Here is a 16,135-nt window from a genome sequence, read left to right on the forward strand (position 1 = left end):
AGTAATATTTATATTATCTCCCATATTGATTTGCTGTCTTTGGTAAAAGTGGGACAGTGTATTGCAAACATAAACTTGACAGCCTTAATCCAGTAGCATGGGAAACACAGAACCAAAGACAACTAAAGCAGTCAAAAATATTCATTTCTTTCCTGCAGATCCTGCTGATCTCACTGCGTGTCCTCCTTTCTGCTTTACAGCTACAATCTCATGTACGTCAACATAAACTTTGACTCTGCCACTAACATCCTCCTCACCATTTCTGCTGGAATGTACTTAAAAGCACCTGCCACTTTTTTAGTGAAAGTTCCTTACATTTCTGTTTAAATACCCCTCCTGCTTACTAACAAGTTCATTATGTGTGCTTCAGTTCTCTTCCAAATTTTTTCTTTAAAAATTATTCATGTATTGCGAAATACAATAAAGTATTCAGGGTTGAGACCTTTTTATTTTTCTTCTGTCCCAGCTTTGCTTCTTCCTTTTAAGGTGTATAGAATGAATCTTGTAGTAGCCACCCTACATACCCCCCCAGAAATGACAACACTATAACATTACTGTATAGAAACCTGCCACAAATACTTCAATAAACCATCTGCAAACAGTTGTCTCCTAGTGTCAAACTTTCAGAGTTCAAAACTCTCCTTTAAACCAGTCCTTTTACTGGACACAAGTAGAGGCTGCCCAACTGTTCCTGCTGTCCCCCTACTGATCAGTACTGTCAACCTGTCACATACTGTTATTGTGATCACCCCCCTTTAATTGTAAATAAAGCCTCTAAAGATTCATACATTCCATTTTTAGCGATTGCCCCTTGCCCCCCCCCCCCATTATCAATCCAAAGTACCCTGCCTATCTTTTCTCCCTGATGTATTAAAACTCATGTGCATTGCTGTCTGGCCCAGCTACCAGACTGTCAACATTTGGTGTCTACTACTAATCTACCCATGTGCATACCCTCAATGAGTGGATCTTCCTTCCTACTTTCCATTCACTGTCATTGAATAGAGCCTCTGGCCTCAGAGATAGTCATTAATCTGAGCAGTCCTTACAGCAACACCCCTGCCCTGCTGGAGGTGACATGGAAGGGTCACTGATGCCCTCTGCATCTGCTTCTCAGGGCTGAAGGCTCCTCTCTACTGAAGGTAGACTAAATGAGTGTCTAGTAGGAGTCTGTAGTAGTAGTATCAAAGCATCAGCTGTAGAAGCTGGATGCTGCTAAGTTGTACTGGTAACTGGAGTCTGGCCTTGGCAAAATGGAGTACCTTCTACATGACTGGTAAACTCATGCAACCAGTGTGTCCTGCCCATCAGATACTTTCCCTACCTAACCTTCTTTTGTAAAATGTGCAAAAGGCTTTTTTCCCTCCAAAATAGTTACCCATCCCTCCCGAAAACCTTTCATATCTTATAATTACTCTTCTGTGCTTACCTCTGCTTGGTGTTCTCCCCTTTTCTGCTTTCCTGTCTAGCCTACTTCCTCCCCATCCTTCCTATTTGTAAGCAGAATGGGTTTCTCACTGCTGTGCACACTCAAATTGGTATTTCAATTGGATGCTTTGAGCAGATGGGCTGTCTTTATTGTGCCTGCCAGGTGTCGCCTTCATCTATACATCACTGCACTGCGTGTGCGAGAGCTGTGACAGCCATCATGTTGGCCATGTAAACTACTGTAGCACTGCTTCCCTTCTATATTCTTATGTGGGCCTTTGCTTGGCATGCTTATACTTTCACCTGCCTATTACAGCTCTGCAGTGCTTCATGCCATGATCTCCTTGAATAGGTTTTCTGCCACTTCTTGTCAAAGAGCTTGTAGGAAACTGCTAGTATGTGCACATTAGCAGACACAAGCCAAATATCCGGCTTAATGCCTCGAAATCCTCTTCTTAGAAAACAGGCAGGAAATGCACATCAATGTTCATAAAATTATTACATTCTGAAAGTATATTTTTGTAAATGTCATGAGTGTGAGCAGCATTGAATCTGAAAATGTACTGAAACTGTGATTCACTGAATGTGAGAAAAATTTCCCTTCAAACCCTATATTGCAAATTATTCCATCTTGCTTTATTGGAGAACAGAAAATCTCTATTAACAACTAAATGTACTGGATAATTGTCAAGACTTCAGGCAATTGCTGTATATTAACTGAAGTAAAGTACAAATTCCATTTATTATACAGTTTGAATAAATGAATGCAAGTTTGAGATATCATTACAGCAAGATATACTGGGCCTAATTCATTAAGGCAGCATGATATGTGCATGGAATTGTACATGTCACAGTACCTTTCCTTGATTTAGCGTCTGTCCTTACACAATGCAGCAGGGTCCTCTCACATGAAGATGTAGCAAAACAAAGGGCCGGCCCTGCTTCCATGCTGAATGCTAATGAGACATTCTAATGGGAGTGGCATATACTAATCACCCATGTGCTCTCCCTGCTACTGCCTCCAGGAAGGCATCCATGTGGCTCAGCAATTCAAAAAAATCACTCGGCTGTGTAAATAAGCATGGCTATCCCTAGCACATCACGGTACTAACACAGCCAAAAGAGCATGCTCAACCTCTCAACATGAACATGGTGAGGGGGATCCACTAGATAGCAGGGATTACTCTTAAAGTTGCCATAATGGCACCAATGGTAGAACAAGGATTAGGGAATGGGCATTAGACACCAGGGGATACTTTTCAAAGTGCCATAAAGGTGCCAATGTACAAGGATCAGGAGTGGGAGGAATCCATCGGACACCAGAGAATATTGTTTAAAGTGATATAATGGCAACAATGATAGTATGAGGATCTGGGGTGGGGGGATCCACCAGACAATGGTATTATGGGGATCAGGATGGGGCAACCATCAGACACCATTGAATACTGTTTAAAGTGATGTAATGGCACCAGTAGTAGTACAGCGATTGAGAGTGGGAGGAGCCACTGGCTACCAGGGAATACTTTGTAAACTGACATAATGACACTTACATCACAATGATGATTTGGGTGGGGAGAGATGCACTAAATACCAGGCATGACTCTTTAAAGTGCAGTAATGACACTGACATCATAACAGGGATCAGTGGGTAGGGGTGTACATTAGATCTCCAGGGTCTAATAGATACAGCCATAATGGCACTAAAATACTACAGGGGTGAGAGGAACTACAATAGGGCAGATAGCGTTAGGACTAATACAGGGACTGCAGTGTGTGTGTGTGTGTGTGTGTGTGTGTGTGTGTGTGTGTGTGTGTGTGTGTGTGTGTGTGTGTGTGTGTGCCTGAGTGTGTCTGTATGCTCATGTTTGTTTACTTATGTGTGCAAGACTGTGACTGGAGGGAAGCCACTTCCTACAAGACTGCAATTCAAGAAACATGCAGATTAGCCAAAAATGAGGTCTTATATTTAGTTCTACTATGTTCCTTATCTTACATGCATTTCTTGTGACTATATATATATGTGTGTGTGTGTGTGTGTGTGCACTACCTTTCATTGATGTACCTTGCACTGATGACTGAAAAAGCCATTACAGCTGACTGAAAATCATCTGATCAAAATATGTTTTCATTACAAGATAGCATACAGTAGGGACTGGGGAATAATCCCTTTCCCCACTGTACTGCATTCTTGTAGATGGTATATATAATTAGCAAGGGGTGTGGGGGTGCAAGGGGGCTTGCTCTCTACATTTTTTTTTTTATCTTTTCTGGATTGGATGACCATTGGGTGTTGATCATTTGTGGATCAATATTGTACGGAAAGTTATGCTTTTATATATGTGTGTGTGTGTGTGTGTGTGTGTCTGTATATATAAATTTGTTTTTAAATATTACATAGTGCAATATTTAGATTAATATTTACCAGATCTGTCATTGGAACTTGTAATTTTGCTTGAATTTGTATTTTTTTTATTGGGCCACCACTGAAAATGTACCTTAGATTTAGCTGGACAACTCGGTCAACAAGATATAAATTAATAAACTAACTAAATAAATAAATACATTACATATCTCAGTCTGTCAAATATCACAAAACCATGAGATAACCTGGTTAACCTGTAACATATCGGTTATGAAGGAAATCAGTCAAGAGATGCATAAGTTTTTATAGTGTAGAAGGAGATGGAAGAAAACCTTCGTTCAGTCATATCTGAAAAGTTTTGTAACTGCTGCAGTCACCTGTCACTGTGTTTTTTGCCAGTGTTCCAGGCATCTTTAAACCACTGTTCAAATATACCCTATACCAACTTATCCCTCAATGCATTTGAGGTCCCCGTAACCCTCTCCACAAAGCAATGTCACCTGATATCAATTTTATTCTTCCTGATTTCAACTGCAGCACCTGTACCTTCTTTCCTGATGCCTTTCTACATCTCTGTCATGTAACGATACAATACATCAATGTCACACATCATCTTCTCCTGTCTCTCCTCAGGCAGGTACATTCCTGAAGCTCATAATCCATAACTCACTGCACCTCTTACCATTCTTGGTAACTCTCTGTTGCATATGCGCCACAAAACCAATGTCCCACTACTGAAACAGCCTCCATAAGGGAATACAGTCTTTCATACAAAACCTCTCCAGTGCCTTGGAAGAATGTCATCTATATATCTTGAAATCAAAGAACTAGCAACTTATCCTAGTAATTAGTCACATTTAGTTATTGACCTCTTATACTGCAGATCATAATTAGGGGTGCTGATTTATGGTTCTTAAAAATTAAATTATATTTCCTGAGATGATGAAAACCCATGATTTTAAGTACAATTTCTGGCCATAGCCATCATTTTATTATAATTTCTGTACACTGCACATATGTGAACTTGAAACAAGTTTTAAGTACTGAACACTCAATAAGCAAACCAACAGCATTACAAGTAGCAATGAGTGTTCTGGCCCTAAATGCCTAATACCATGAAAATCTTATTTTCCTAATACTTAGGCAAGCCAGATTTGGGATTTACTGATATTTTTTTCCTCAAAAAATGGAACATTGGCATTGCTGATCATAGTGTGATTCAGTTTGAGGAGGAGCATTAACACCTTAGCATCTGTCATAGAGTGCTCATAATATTGGAATTATCTCTTCTCTTCCCTCTCCACTATGGTTACACTTGCACTTTTTTAATTGAACTCCAGCTGCTACTGAACTATGCACCTTACTAGTCATGCTATTCATGGAGGTTCTTCTTCCTGCCATGAACCATTACTCAATTCCTGATGTCAGTAAACAGAGTCTGACACAAATACTTACTTGTCCTAGCACTGATACTGCTAATACTGCACCAGTTATTACCTTCATACTTCCTGGTACTGCTATTGTCTCCTTCATATCTGTTAATAAATTCCCTATCACTTCGCCAGCTTAGTCCTGCACATGTCTTTAGTCTTCTCACCATTCTGCTGTGAAGCACAGTGCCACAGACCTTAATGGAATCTGGGTACATTATATACTTAAGTAGTGACAAAATAGCAGAAGTGGATTAGGTTAACTTATAAGATATCTGCAATGTAAATAGGTAAATTTGGTAATACAATATTCAATTTGTATTCAGAGGGGTCACTAGGCTGATACAGGAAATTATTCCCATAGTCTTTCCCTATATACATATAAGACTAACTAGATTGCAATTGCCATCTATGAAATGTACTGTTGCTGCTACCCATAAGTTGTCTATACCACTCTAGTAACCAAGAAGATCTTGTAAAATTTTAACAATGGTTTGTCTATTATGTCAGTTAATTCTTTCAGTACAGGGGAGGGGGTGTCAGGCTTTGGGGCTCTATCTTCTAAACTCTGTGAGGTAACTTTTACCTCCTCTCTAGCCACCTCCAACTCTGTCACTATGTTAGCCCACAGAGGCTAGTACAATATGATGCAATACAGCACAAATCCAATAAAAGGCACAGGAAATATGGCTCATATAGCTCATTAAGTTCTAAATTTTCTTACCCCAAACAAAGTGAGTATTGGTTGCTTGCCTTCTCTTCATATTATTTTGTAAATGCTGAGACAAAAAAACTCATCCAGTATGTCATCCTGTGCTTGTATCTTAATGTATCTCCTAATTTTTTTATAAAAATGCCAGTGCCAGTTTTACTGTATTCTTATTATATCTGAAACAATCCTAAAACCCACAATTTGCTGCTCTAGGTAACTTCATCTCTAGTTTTGCTTTCGCATGATATTTGACTTTTACTGTTTCTCGACTAATGTGTATACCTCTTTTTTTGCATGCCCCTCCGATTCATTCTTTAGTATGTCCTGTCTTTCTCCCCTGTAAGGTATTTTCTCCTCACCACATTTTTTTCTTTTGTCTTATAAAGGCAGTCTTGTCTGGCTTGCTCTTTCCTTGATTAGCCCCTCTAATTCCTTCAATCAGCAGATCTTCTTATGAAGGTTCCCACTAGGAAAAATTGTGCCCATCTTTAGTTTCCTCACCTGCATCCTAGATGTCATTTCCATCCATGCATCACAAAATGTAAGCCACAGTGTAACATTTTACTGTAGCCTACCACCTCCCTGATCTTCATCTCCTTTAGTGCCTCTCTCTCTCTCATTCTCTAGATTGGTGATGACCAGGGCAAGAACATTAGCTTTCATTGTAAGACTGACATCTTTACCCTGAACCCGGTTTTCACCAGAGCTTCTCTCCTTCCTCACCCTGGAGGTGGGCACCTCACAGTTTTCTATTAGAGGATTACAATGTCCACCACTACAGCTATCATTTCCTTCCATTTAACTGTGTTACTTAAACTGTCATCTTCACTTTCTGTGCATCTGGTGGGCTAGATCTTGTAACCAATCACAGGCTGTCCATATCCACCCCCGCCCCCAGCATTAAGGCAAGCGTATATCTATATTCACAGTACACATTCTCTTTCTTAGACAAAAACATCAACTCTTTCCCTCTTCTCATTAAGTTTTTATTCCTTAAATCCTGAATTCAGCTAACATTATATATCAGTCCCTTTTCTCCACACCCTGTGCTTTCATTCTGGTTGCTATGACAACACCTCTGTCCATAATTACTGCACACAGTGAATTCATTATGTTTCATAGGCTGCCGACATTGCATAATTTCATCTTGCATTTTGTCTTGCTTTCTTCCTACCTCTGACGTACCCTGTTCTCCTCAATGGGAACTTTATCCACTTGTGCACCACAATCTTCCCCCCACCAGTGCCTTTTTCTGCTTCTCCCTGTCTTACTTTATAGTACCCATAGTTACAATATCCTCTTTCATTCCCTGTTCTGCATGTTTACTTTCCCTGATTAGGTACAGATGGTGCCCAGCAGAAACAAGCAACAAAATGAGGCTTTGTGTATGCAGCAGATATCTTGTTCTCTGGTCACCTATTTAGCATGCATTTTGAAAATGTATGGTAGATGGCTAGAGGAGAATGTGGTCTAGCCTTCTTTAGGAGGCTGTGAGGTCAGAAATGTTAAGAGAATTCAAGAATGTATAAAACAGACACAATGTGAGATTTGTGATGGGCAGGAAATAGAATATGCAGCTTATTCAATAAATAAGGAACTGGGCAGACTAAGGCCTGATAGACTAAATATGTAGCCAAATTCTGTGCTTTTATAAAATAATCTCTGTGCATGCTTTTGTGGATTCTCCCTGTAAAATTGACCAAGACATGGATACATTTATTTTTTTCCATTTTACTTGGAAACATCCTTACCCATTATCTCAAGTACATATCCAGATACTACTTCCTAAATGTAGAAGCTCATATCCGGATACTACTTCCTAAATTTAGAAGCTCATGTCCAGATACTACTTCCCAAATTAAGAAACTTAGATGTTTTCATCATTTTGTCAGCCCTCAAATGTGTTATCTGGTCTAGTTATTAATTTGTTGGTGTTCTCCTGTCCCCTTGCGTGTCTAAGCCTGAACTATCTACTGATATGGAAAACAGATGAAAGGAATACCCCAAGACTTGCTGGCTTATTTTCATCCCACCTTCAGCTTTTGACCGATGCTTTCCAATGCCTTATTAGCAGCATTGAACCCGGTGGTGCTGAGCTGGTGAGCATACATAAGCATGCGGGCCATCTTTAAAAGCAAAGTTTTTCTTTTTCTTTTACCTTAAAAATAAGTGTATTTGGTGTTTATTCTGGTGTATATAATAAAGCCTTCCTTAGCCAAGATGCAAAACACTGTAAATGAAACATCTAATCTTGAAATACCATAAATCCAAGTAATGAAATGTACAAACCTGCTAATCATAGCCTCCCTTACACTTCTTGATGTGGTGGCTCTGCAAAAATACACCCATTTCCATATAAACTACCTCCAGACTCGCATAAACCTGGAGAAACGGGAAAGTTTTAAAGTATCAAGAAACTCACCTTTCACTCTTCTTTGAGTTACATAACTTCACATTTAAGTACAGCACCTGTGAGAATGCAGTCTGCGACATACTGAGATGTCAGTAACATGAGCGATATTACTGCCTTTACCCTGCCTGTCTAGGTAGTATTACCCAAGTATATTCAACAACTAATTAGGCTGTATAATGATGACACACAGGAGAGGCAGTAAGCTGAACTAATGATTCATTTGTTCCATGTTACCTCCCCAGGATACTAAATTAATCTGCTATGTCTAATTTCAATTTAGCTGGCAGGGGCACTACTTGAATCCATTGCCTTACAGATTATCAACATTTTGGGATGTGATAGTCTGTTAGTGATGACATAAATGGTACTGAACACATACCCTGGACATCTTTACAGTCGAAGCATTGGGGTAACTAAATAGAAATGAGAGAGTCCAGGGGTTGGACAAAAAACAGCCTACACAATCATCTAATAGTGTGTATTGGACAGTGAGTATACTGTCTTCATATTCTGCCTCTTTGAGTATAGAGGATTTCAAAATGCATGGCAGGAATGGGTCAGAACATTAACCCCAGTCTTCCCATATACTGTTTTTTTTTCCTTTCAACTCAGTAATTTTTGACAAATTTCAAGGCTTTAAATGCTCAGGACTTTATGTCACCTTCGTAGTACTGTGATTTTTGCTGTTTCATTGGCTTGGATATATGGGTTAAAAAATTCCCCTTATGGGAAAATGGGGTCTGAATGGAGAGATGATAAAAACAGCAAGCAAAGGAGAGCAGTATTGGTGGAACTGAATCCTCAAGTCTTGGTGAGTACCTTCATGAGGTGGACCATATTTTATTTATTTATTTATTTTTACAAAATCTTACCAAGGCAACACTGCGATATAGACTGCTTTTTATATAGCATATATCACGGGCAGAAGTGCATTAAAAATAAAAAGACAGTTGGGTGCACAAGTCCCAGGATAAAAAAGTGCCCAATCTTGGTAGGCACACTACTGCCAGGATTGGAAAAAATGACAATGCTGAATCTTCAATACACAGAAACATTCCTACAATGAGGTTAGGCCAGGCTCAAAATGGAGAATGGCCACCTTGTTGTAGAGGAAGTAGTAGTCTACAAAAATCACAAAAACTGATAGGCCAAAAAAAGGGACATAAAGACGATAGAGTGGACTATTGAGGATAATAAAGAAATTATGTATTGTTACTCTTACATAAGAAGCCCAGAATTTCAGGACAGAAGCTATACAAAAAGACTGAGACAGAAACTAGAGGAAAGAAAAATACTTGCACAAGAAAAGTTGTTAAAAGCTTCAAATGCAATTTTACATTTGTTAATATAACATATTCATTTAAAACATCACATAGACCAAGAAACCTTGGGCTGTTTGAAAAAAGAAGTGATTCAGGAAGTGCAAAAATATAAAGAATAAAATCTAGAGATTTTTGAAAGGTATAAAAACGAAATATGGACTTGAGAAAGAGCGACAGAGATCTGATATGGTATAATATTTATGCAAAGGAGAAAACCAAATTAATCAATACAAAAAAGAAGCTCCAAATATATTCAAAAAGAAATACAGGCAAAGATACCCAGACATGGAAAATTTCACAATACAAAAAATAACATCACAAAGGGGATACAGAACAGAAGATTAGTAAAGAATAAGTTAAAAAAACAGAAGCAGATGTTATGGAATGCCTGCAAAGTGAAGGATTTAGTGTAGAAAGTCTAACACAGGTTATATCACAGCATGATAAAACAGTGAATCACCCAAGTAAGGAGAATCAGGAGACATCTGAAGAAAAATATGGACATGAGGAAAAAGAGATTTAATATGCTGCAATATTTATGCAAAAGAGAAAGCAAAATTAATCAATACAAAAAGAGCAGCACCAAAGATATTTGAAGAGGAATACATGCAAAGACATTCAGACATGGAAACATCCTTACCCATTATCTCAAGTACATATCCAGATACTACTTCCTAAATGTAGAAGCTCATATCCGGATACTACTTCCTAAATTTAGAAGCTCATGTCCAGATACTACTTCCCAAATTTAGAAGCTTAGATGTTTTCATCATTTTGTCAGCCCTCAAATGTGTTATCTGGTCTAGTTATTAATTTGTTGGTGTTCTCCTGTCCCCTTGCGTGTCTAAGCCTGAACTATCTACTGATATGGAAAACAGATGAAAGGAATACCCCAAGGCTTGCTGGCTTATTTTCATCCCACCTTCAGCTTTTGACCGATGCTTTCCAATGCCTTATTAGCAGCATTGAACCCGGTGGTGCTGAGCTGGTGAGCATACATAAGCATGCGGGCCATCTTTAAAAGCAAAGTTTTTCTTTTTCTTTTTACCTTAAAAATAAGTGTATTTGGTGTTTATTCTGGTGTATATAATAAAGCCTTCCTTAGCCAAGATGCAAAACACTGTAAATGAAACATCTAATCTTGAAAAACCATAAATCCAAGTAATGAAATGTACAAACCTGCTAATCATAGCCTCCCTTACACTTCTTGATGTGGTGGCTCTGCAAAAATACACCCATTTCCATATAAACTACCTCCAGACTCGCATAAACCTGGAGAAACGGGAAAGTTTTAAAGTATCAAGAAACTCACCTTTCACTCTTCTTTGAGTTACATAACTTCACATTTAAGTACAGCACCTGTGAGAATGCAGTCTGCGACATACTGAGATGTCAGTAACATGAGCGATATTACTGCCTTTACCCTGCCTGTCTAGGTAGTATTACCCAAGTATATTCAACAACTAATTAGGCTGTATAATGATGACACACAGGAGAGGCAGTAAGCTGAACTAATGATTCATTTGTTCCATGTTACCTCCCCAGGATACTAAATTAATCTGCTATGTCTAATTTCAATTTAGCTGGCAGGGGCACTACTTGAATCCATTGCCTTACAGATTATCAACATTTTGGGATGTGATAGTCTGTTAGTGATGACATAAATGGTACTGAACACATACCCTGGACATCTTTACAGTCGAAGCATTGGGGTAACTAAATAGAAATGAGAGAGTCCAGGGGTTGGACAAAAAACAGCCTACACAATCATCTAATAGTGTGTATTGGACAGTGAGTATACTGTCTTCATATTCTGCCTCTTTGAGTATAGAGGATTTCAAAATGCATGGCAGGAATGGGTCAGAACATTAACCCCAGTCTTCCCATATACTGTTTTTTTTTCCTTTCAACTCAGTAATTTTTGACAAATTTCAAGGCTTTAAATGCTCAGGACTTTATGTCACCTTCGTAGTACTGTGATTTTTGCTGTTTCATTGGCTTGGATATATGGGTTAAAAAATTCCCCTTATGGGAAAATGGGGTTTGAATGGAGAGATGATAAAAACAGCAAGCAAAGGAGAGCAGTATTGGTGGAACTGAATCCTCAAGTCTTGGTGAGTACCTTCATGAGGTGGACCATATTTTATTTATTTATTTATTTTTTTACAAAATCTTACCAAGGCAACACTGCGATATAGACTGCTTTTTATATAGCATATATCACGGGCAGAAGTGCATTAAAAATAAAAAGACAGTTGGGTGCACAAGTCCCAGGATAAAAAAGTGCCCAATCTTGGTAGGCACACTACTGCCAGGATTGGAAAAAATGACAATGCTGAATCTTCAATACACAGAAACATTCCTACAATGAGGTTAGGCCAGGCTCAAAATGGAGAATGGCCACCTTGTTGTAGAGGAAGTAGTAGTCTACAAAAATCACAAAAACTGATAGGCCAAAAAAAGGGACATAAAGACGATAGAGTGGACTATTGAGGATAATAAAGAAATTATGTATTGTTACTCTTACATAAGAAGCCCAGAATTTCAGGACAGAAGCTATACAAAAAGACTGAGACAGAAACTAGAGGAAAGAAAAATACTTGCACAAGAAAAGTTGTTAAAAGCTTCAAATGCAATTTTACATTTGTTAATATAACATATTCATTTAAAACATCACATAGACCAAGAAACCTTGGGCTGTTTGAAAAAAGAAGTGATTCAGGAAGTGCAAAAATATAAAGAATAAAATCTAGAGATTTTTGAAAGGTATAAAAACGAAATATGGACTTGAGAAAGAGCGACAGAGATCTGATATGGTATAATATTTATGCAAAGGAGAAAACCAAATTAATCAATACAAAAAAGAAGCTCCAAATATATTCAAAAAGAAATACAGGCAAAGATACCCAGACATGGAAAATTTCACAATACAAAAAATAACATCACAAAGGGGATACAGAACAGAAGATTAGTAAAGAATAAGTTAAAAAAACAGAAGCAGATGTTATGGAATGCCTGCAAAGTGAAGGATTTAGTGTAGAAAGTCTAACACAGGTTATATCACAGCATGATAAAACAGTGAATCACCCAAGTAAGGAGAATCAGGAGACATCTGAAGAAAAATATGGACATGAGGAAAAAGAGATTTAATATGCTGCAATATTTATGCAAAAGAGAAAGCAAAATTAATCAATACAAAAAGAGCAGCACCAAAGATATTTGAAGAGGAATACATGCAAAGACATTCAGACATGGAAATTTTTACAATACAAAAAATAAGAAAACAAAGAGGGAAAGTAGAAAGGAGGATTAGTGATGGAGAAGTTAGAGAAATAGTAAATGAGGTTATGGATTACCTGTGAAGTGAAGGATTTCGTGTAGAAAATCTAACTTTGATGACATCATAGCAGACTAGAATAATGAGTCCTCAAATTAATGAGAAACCAGTGGAGCAGAAAACATCTGATCAGTTGCCATATGAAGATACTTTGGAGCCTTCAGTAGGAAACTAGTATAAAAGTTCAGTTGGAGTTGCACAGTAAGAGAAGGGACAGGAAATTGTGGCAACTCTGATGCAATCACTTTTGTGGAGTGATAGGTCAGTGTGTTCCTCTATGAAAGAGTATTGGATGACACAAGATGAAAATGAAGAGAATATGGCACAAGAAGATGCTCTGAAACTTTCTGTAGAATGCCTACAGGAAATGGAAAACAAAGAAGAAAGTTAGTTTAGAAGAAAATGATCTAAGGGAAGAGTTGCTTTAATTAATAGAGCTGGATAGACATAGTAAGATCAATGAAAAAAGTTAATAAGACCCAAAATGTTAGAAATTCGATAAAACAAATGCACATAGTAATCAGGACTGTTCACAGAAACTCATGAGATATAACAGAAGTAAATAGGACATATTACTGTGCAGCTAAATTAATAACAGATAATGTATTACCACAAAAACACGGGGCAGTAAGGGAAGGGAAGAAATCAAATACTATAATGGAAGTATCAAATAGAGAACACTATAAAACAATTAAGAAAAGAAGTGTCACTATTGAAAGAGTACAGAAGAGGGAAGAGCTCAACAAAAATACTGAGAAAGATAGATGTGATAAAACCAATGAGCGGTATCAGAAAAGATCAGGATCTATTGATTACTGTTGCAAATAAACTAAAGATATCAGCAAAACTTGGAAGATATACAGGTAAAGATAAAGGAAAAGTACAAAATAAGCAATCTATTGATGACACAAAAAGTTTTATAGATATTTGGGAAGCAAGGCAAAAGGAACTGAAGCACCATCAAAAAAGAAGAAACAGACACACTTTGAAGAAATATCTATGAAGATCCTGTGGAACATAACAAAGATGCTGAATGGATAGAAGAATTAAAATAAAGAATAAGAAATTCAAATGCACAGGATATGAAATGTGATGAAGTAACAGCCAGAGAAATTGAAACAAAATTAAGAAAAGCTCCTAACTGGAAAATCCCAGACCCAGATGCACTACCTAACTTCTGGCTAAAAGTATTAACATCTTTACATGAAGATTTAACCATGAGTAAGAACTATTTATATGTGCACCCTGAACAGATGCCTACCCAGTTAACAACAGGAAAAACAATATTCCACAATAATAAACCTACAAGCTATCCTAAAAACTATAGACCAATAACTTGTCTTCTGATGATGTATAAACTATACAATGGAATTGATGCTGATAGAGTTTATGGTCATCTAGAAGAAAACTCAATAAAAGCAATAGAACAAAAGGGTAACAAATGTCATATGGAACAAAGGATCATTTGTTGTTAAAGTCATAATGGAGAACTTTAAAAATGGTAAGAATCTAAGTATGGCATGGATTACAAGAAAGCATTTAACATTATCCCACCTTCATAGATAAAGAGTACTTAAAGATGTAAAAGATACACACTACACTGATCTATTACATTACAGCGACCATGAAACAATGGCAAACCACTTTGCAGTTAAATTAAGATAAAGGACAATTTATAATTCTAGGGATAAAATTTCAAAGGGAGATATTCCAGGTTGACTCTTTGTCACTATTGCTCTTTTGTCTTGCCCTTAAGCTGTCTATTTAACAGATTAGGCCATGGCTACAATTTGGCTCCCAGAAAATAAAGTGCAAAGACTTCTCATCTTCTTTTTATGGATTATTTAAAACTATATAGTTTATTGGATGAGGAACTGAAAGTGGTCAAAACTTTCTCACATGATATAAGATCTCACATGATATAAGAAGATAATTTTGTCTTGATATTTGTGCAAAAACAACCTTTAAAGCAGGAACGCTGCAGCACCAAGAGAATATCAGAGACAAGAATGTGATATAAAATAACTTGAGCAAGAGAGAGTGTATAAATATTTGGAAATTGATGAAGGACGAACAATAAAACATGAACAAATTAATAGAACTTAAGAATATTTTAGAAGACTAAAATTAATATTGAAAACAGCTCTGACATCTACAAAGTCCAGACTTGAAACCAATTTACTCTTCCTGTCCTAACTATAGATTTGGAGTGACTGACTGGCCCCAAAGGGTATTGGATCAGTTGGACAGGAAAACAAGAAAAATGCTTTGTGCTTATCAAATTATTTATAAAAATCAGTTTTTTTACCAAGATTATATATTCCCCATTCTGAAGGGCCTCCTTGAGATTGATTACATGCAGAGATCTGCAATCGAAGGGCTGCATACATATCTACTGACCTCACAAGATTGAAACATAGTGAAAGTTTTAAAGCATGAGGAGAATAAGTCTAAAACGACTTCCCTGCTTAGTTTGGCAGAAGCATATCAATGTCAAGTGGGAATGGAAATCAAACCAAAAGTAGATAAAAATCAGGCAGTAACTGAATGTGCCAAAAAACAAAAGAAAGAATGTAAACTTGAAGGATCAGACGAGAAGGCATGAAATGTGGAAAATGCATAAATGTAGTTGCAAGTACAGAAAACTCTTGGAACAACCTCATGTAGATTAAGACCGAATGCGGGAATGGTTAAGTAGAGAGGAATTTAAACCAAAAGTCAAAAGGTTAACACTGGCAGCCCAGGATAGTGGACTACATACACATTGGTTCACAAAGTCCACTGAACATGTGGGAGAAACAGACACATACAGATTTTATAAAACAAAATTGGAAACAGGCATACATCTTGTTGTTGGGTGTGAGTGATACACTAATGGTAGAAGAACTGTCATAATAATATGGCAAGACTGATGCATTGGAGATTGTGCAAACATTATGATACTGAATAGCTGAAAAGCACTGGAAACATAAGCCACAAAGCATTATAGAAAATGATGAAGTTTATATCACATGGGATCTCCCATTACCAACATTATCATTCCTACTACTTCTTCTGGTACCTCATTTCCAGAATCAGCAAAACTAACATTGACTGCTTTTCTGAAATCAGCTTGTCTGTGTTTCTTTTGC

This window comes from Protopterus annectens, chromosome 7.part0 (genome assembly GCF_019279795.1).
Source record: "Protopterus annectens isolate FY-2018-M chromosome 7.part0, PAN1.0, whole genome shotgun sequence".
Taxonomy (NCBI): domain Eukaryota; kingdom Metazoa; phylum Chordata; order Ceratodontiformes; family Protopteridae; genus Protopterus; species Protopterus annectens.